Source organism: Arachis stenosperma, chromosome 1 (assembly GCF_014773155.1).
Source record: "Arachis stenosperma cultivar V10309 chromosome 1, arast.V10309.gnm1.PFL2, whole genome shotgun sequence".
NCBI classification, from domain to species: Eukaryota; Viridiplantae; Streptophyta; class Magnoliopsida; order Fabales; family Fabaceae; genus Arachis; species Arachis stenosperma.
This window is the reverse complement of record NC_080377.1, coordinates 106,191,748-106,196,808: the sequence shown is the minus strand read 5'-3', so window position 1 is coordinate 106,196,808 and position 5,061 is coordinate 106,191,748. Positions and strand designations below refer to the sequence as shown.

The following is a 5,061-nucleotide window of genomic DNA, read 5'->3' as shown; positions in this document are numbered from 1 at the left end:
AAAACATACTAAAAACAATGCCAAAAAGCATACAAATTATCCGCTCATCACAACACCAAACTTAAATTGTTGCTTGTCCCCAAGCAACTGAAGATCAAATAAGATAAAAAGAAGAGAATATGCAATGAACTCCAAAAACATCTATGAAGATCAGTATTAATTAGATGAGCGGGGCTTTTAGCTTTTTGCCTCTGAATAGTTTTGGCATCTCACTCTATCCTTTGAAATTCAGAATGATTGGCTTCTTTAGGAACTTAGAATCCAGATAGTGTTAATGATTCTCCTAGTAAAGTATGATGATTCTTGAACATAGCTATTTATTGAGTCTTGGCTGTGGCCCAAAGCACTCTGTCTTCCAGTATTACCACCGGATACATACATGCCACAGACACATAATTGGGTGAACCTTTTCAGATTGTGACTCAGCTTTGCTAAAGTCCCCAATTAGAGGTGTCCAGGGTTCTTAAGCACACTCTTTTTGCCTTGGATCACAATTTTATTTCTTTTTTTTTTCGTTTGCTTCTCTTTTTTTCTTCGATTTTTTTCGGTTTTTTTTTTTTTTTTTGCTTCAAGAATCATTTTTATGATTTTTCAGATCCTCAGTAACATGTCTCCTTTTTCATCATTCTTTTAAGAGCCAACATTCATGAACCACAAATTCAAGATATATATGCACTGTTTAAGCATACATTCAGAAGACAAAAGTAATGCCACCACATCAAAATAATTAAACTGTTATAAAATTTAGAATTCATGCAATCCTTCCCTTTTTCAATTAAGCACATTTTTATTTAAGAGAGGTGATGGATTCATAGGACATTCATAACTTTAAGGCATAGACACTAGGACACTAATGATCACAAGACACAAACATGGATAAACATAAAGCATAAAATTCGAAAAACAGAAGAATAAAGAACAAGGAAATCAAGGAACGGGTCCACCTTAGTGATGGCGGCTCTTCCTTCCTCTTGAAGGTCCTATGGAGTGCTTGAGCTCCTCAATGTCTCTTCCTTGTCTTTGTTGCTCCTCCCTCATGATTCTTTGGTCTTCTCTAATTTCATGAAAGATGATGGAGTGTTCTTGATGCTCCATCCTTAAGTGTCCCATGTTGGAACTCAACTCTCCTAGGGAGGTGTTTAGTTGCTCCCAATAGTTTTGTGGAGGAAAGTGCATCCCTTGGGGAATCTCAGGGATCTCATGATGAGTGGGATCTCTTGTGTACTCCATCCTTTTCTTGGTGATGGGCTTGTCCTCATCAATGGAGATGTCTCCCTCTATGTCAACTCCAACTGAATAACAGAGGTGACAGATGAGATGAGGAAAGGCTAACCTTGCCAAGGTGGAGGTCTTGTCCGCCACCTCATAGAGTTCTTGGGCTATAACCTCATGAACCTCTATTTCTTCTCCAATCATGATGCTATGGATCATGATAGCCCGGTCTATGGTAACTTCGGACCGGTGCTAGTGGAATGATTGAGCGTTGTATGAACTCTAACCATCCTCTAGCCACGGGCTTGAGGTCATGCCTTCTCAATTGAACCGGCTTTCCTCTTGAATCTTGCTTCCACTGTGCGCCCTCTTCACATATGATTGTGAGGACTTGGTCCAACCTTTGATCAAAGTTGACCCTTCTAGTGTAAGGATGTTCATCTCCTTGCATCACAGGCAAGTTGAACGCCACCCTCACACTTTCCGGACTAAAATCCAAGTATTTCCCCCGAACCATAGTGAGATAATTCTTTGGATTCGGGTTCACACTTTGGTCATGGTTCTTGGTGATCCATGCATTGGCATAGAACTCTTGAACCATCAAGATTCCGACTTGTTGAATGGGGTTGGTAAGAACTTCCCAACCTCTTCTTCGGATCTCATGGCGGATCTCCGGATATTCACCCTTTTTGAGTGAAAAGGGGACCTCGGGGATCACCTTTCTTCAAGGCCACAACTTCATAGAAGTGGACTTGATGCACCCTTGAGAGGAATCTATCCATCTCCCATGACTCGGAGGTGGAAGCTTTTGCCTTCCCTTTCCTCTTTTTAGAGGTTTCTCCGGCCTTGGATGCCATAAATGGTTATGGAAAACGAAAAAGCAACGCTTTTACCACACCAAACTTAAAATGTTTGCTCGTCCTCGAGCAAAAAGAAGAAAGAAGAGAATAGAAGAAGAAGAAATGAGGAGGAGGGAGATGGTGGTGTATTCGGCCAAAGAGGGGGAGAAGTGGTGTTTAGGTTGTGTGAAAATGAAGGTTTGAAGAAGGGTATATATAGGAGAGAGCGGGGTTAATGGTTCGGCCATAATGGGTGGGTTTGGGAGGGAAAGTGGTTTGAATTTGAAGGGTGAGGTTGGTGGGGATTTATGAAGGATGGATGTGAGTGGTAAAGAGAAAGATGGGATTTGATAGGTGAAGGGTTTTTGGGGAAGAGGTGTTTGAGGTGATTGGTGAATGGGGGAAGAAGAGAGAGAGTGATGGTGGGGTGGGTGGGGGTCCTGTGGGGTCCACAGATCCTGTGCTGTCAAGGAAAAGTCATCCCTGCACCAAATGGCATCAAAATTCATGTTTTGAGCCATTTCTGGCGTTAAACGCCGGGCTGGTGCCCATTCCTGGCGTTTAACGCCAGGTTCTAGCCCTTTTCTGGCGTTTAACGCCAGTCTGGTGCCCCTTTCTGGCGTTAAACGCCCAGAATGGTGCCAGACTGGGCGTTAAACGCCCAACTGCTAGGCTTACTGGCGTTTAAACGCCAGCAGCATCTTCCTCCAGGGTGTGCTATTTTTCTTCCTGTTTTTCATTCTGTTTTTGCTTTTTTCATTGTTTTTGTGACTTCTTATGATCATCAACCTACAAAAAAGATAAAATAACAAAAGAAAATAGTTAACTATAAAACATTGGGTTGCCTCCCAACAAGCGCTTCTTTAATGTCATTAGCTTGACAGAGGACTCTCATGGAGCCTCAGAAATACTCAGAACCGTGTTGGAACCTCCCAACACCAAACTTAGAGTTTGAATGTGGGGGTTCAACACCAAACTTAGAGTTTGGTTGTGGCCTCCCAACACCAAACTTAGAGTTTGACTGTGGGGGCTCTGCTTGGCTCTGTCTTGAGAGAAGCTCTTCATGCTTCCTCTCCATGATGACAGAGGGATATCCTTGAGCCTTAAACACAAAGGATTCTTCATTCACTTGAATGATCATTTCACCTCTATCAACATCAATCACAGTTTTTGCTGTGGCTAGGAAAGGTCTGCCAAGGATGATGGATTCATCCAGGCATTTCCCAGTCTTTAGGACTATGAAATCAGTAGGGATGTAATGGTCTTCAATCTTCACCAAAACATTCTCTACAAGTCCATGAGCTTGTTTTCTTGAATTGTCTGCCATCTCTAATGAGACTCTTGCAGCTTGCACCTCAAAGATCCCTAATTTCTCCATTACAGAGAGGGGCATGAGGTTTACACTTGACCCTAAGTCACACAAGGCCTTCTTGAAGGTCATGGCGCCTATGGTACAAGGTATAGAAAACTTCCCAGGATCCTGCCTCTTTTGAGGTAATTTCTGCCTAGACAAGTCATCCAGTTCTTTGGTGAGCAAAGGGGGTTCATCCTCCCAAGTCTCATTTCCAAACAACTTGTCATTTAGCTTCATGATTGCTCCAAGGTATTTAGCAACTTGCTCTTCAGTGATATACTCATCCTCTTCAGAGGAAGAATACTCATCAGAGCTCATGAATGGCAGAAGTAAGTCCAATGGAATCTCTATGGTCTCATCTTGAGCCTCAGATTCCCATGGTTCCTCATTGAGGAACTCAGAGGAGATTGGTGCACGCCCATTGAGGTCTTCCTCAGTGGCGTCTACCTCCTCTCTTTCCTCTCCATATTCGGCCATGGTTATGGCTTTGCACTCTCCTTTTGGATTTTCTTCTGTATTACTTGGGAGAGTACTAGGAGGGAGTTCAGTAACTTTCTTACTCAGCTGACCCACTTGTCCTTCCAAATTCCTAATGGAGGACCTTGTTTCATTCATGAAACTTTGAGTGGTCTTTATTAGATCAGAGACCATTATTGCTAAGTCAGAAGTACTCTGCTTAGAACTCTCTGTCTGTTGCTGAGAAGATGATGGAAAAAGCTTATTATTGCCAAGCCTGTTTCTTCCACCATTATTATTGAAACCTTGTTGAGGTCTCTCTTGATTCTTCCATGAGAAATTTGGGTGATTTCTCCATGAAGAATTATAGGTGTTTCCATAGGGTTCTCCTAGGTAATTCACCTCTTCCATTGAAGGGTTCTCAGGATCATAAGCTTCTTCCTCAGATGAAGCTTCCTTAGTACTGCCAGGTGCATTTTGCATTCCAGACAGACTTTGAGAAATTAAATTGACTTGTTGAGTCAATATCTTATTCTGAGCCAGTATGGCATTCAGAGTGTCAATCTCAAGAACTCCTTTCTTCTGATTAGTCCCATTATTCACAGGATTCCTTTCAGAAGTGTACATGAATTGGTTATTTGCAACCATTTCAATTAGCTCTTGAGCCTCTGTAGGCGTCTTCTTCAAATGAAGAGATCCTCTAGCAGAGCTATCCAAAGACATCTTGGATAGTTCAGAGAGACCATCATAGAAAATACCTATGATGCTCCATTCAGAAAGCATGTCAGAAGGACATTTTCTGATCAATTGTTTGTATCTTTCCCAAGCTTCATAGAGGGATTCTCCATCCTTCTGTCTGAAGGTTTGGACTTCCACTCTAAGCTTACTCCATCTTTGTGGTGGAAAGAACTTTGCCAAGAAGGCATTGACTAGCTTTTCCCAAGAGTCCAAGCTTTCTTTAGGTTGAGAGTCCAACCATATTCTAGCTCTGTCTCTTACAGCAAAAGGGAATAGCATCAGTCTATAGACCTCAGGGTCAACCCCATTAGTCTTGACTGTGTCACAGATTTGCAAGAATTTAGCTAAGAACTGATGAGGATCTTCCATTGGAAGTCCATGGAACTTGCAATTCTGTTGCATTAGAGAAACTAATTGAGGCTTAAGCTCAAAGTTGTTTGCTCCAATGGCAGGGATAGAGAT

The 5,061-nt window shown here is 42.2% G+C and overlaps 1 non-coding gene across 1 annotated transcript; it reads left to right on the top strand.

Annotated features, from left to right (window-relative positions):
- The first annotated feature begins 4,638 nt into the window (after positions 1-4,638).
- LOC130956200 (small nucleolar RNA R71) lies at positions 4,639-4,746 on the top strand. The gene has a single exon (XR_009077034.1). It is a non-coding gene; the product is annotated as a small nucleolar RNA R71 (small nucleolar RNA).
- The last annotated feature ends 315 nt before the right edge of the window (positions 4,747-5,061 follow it).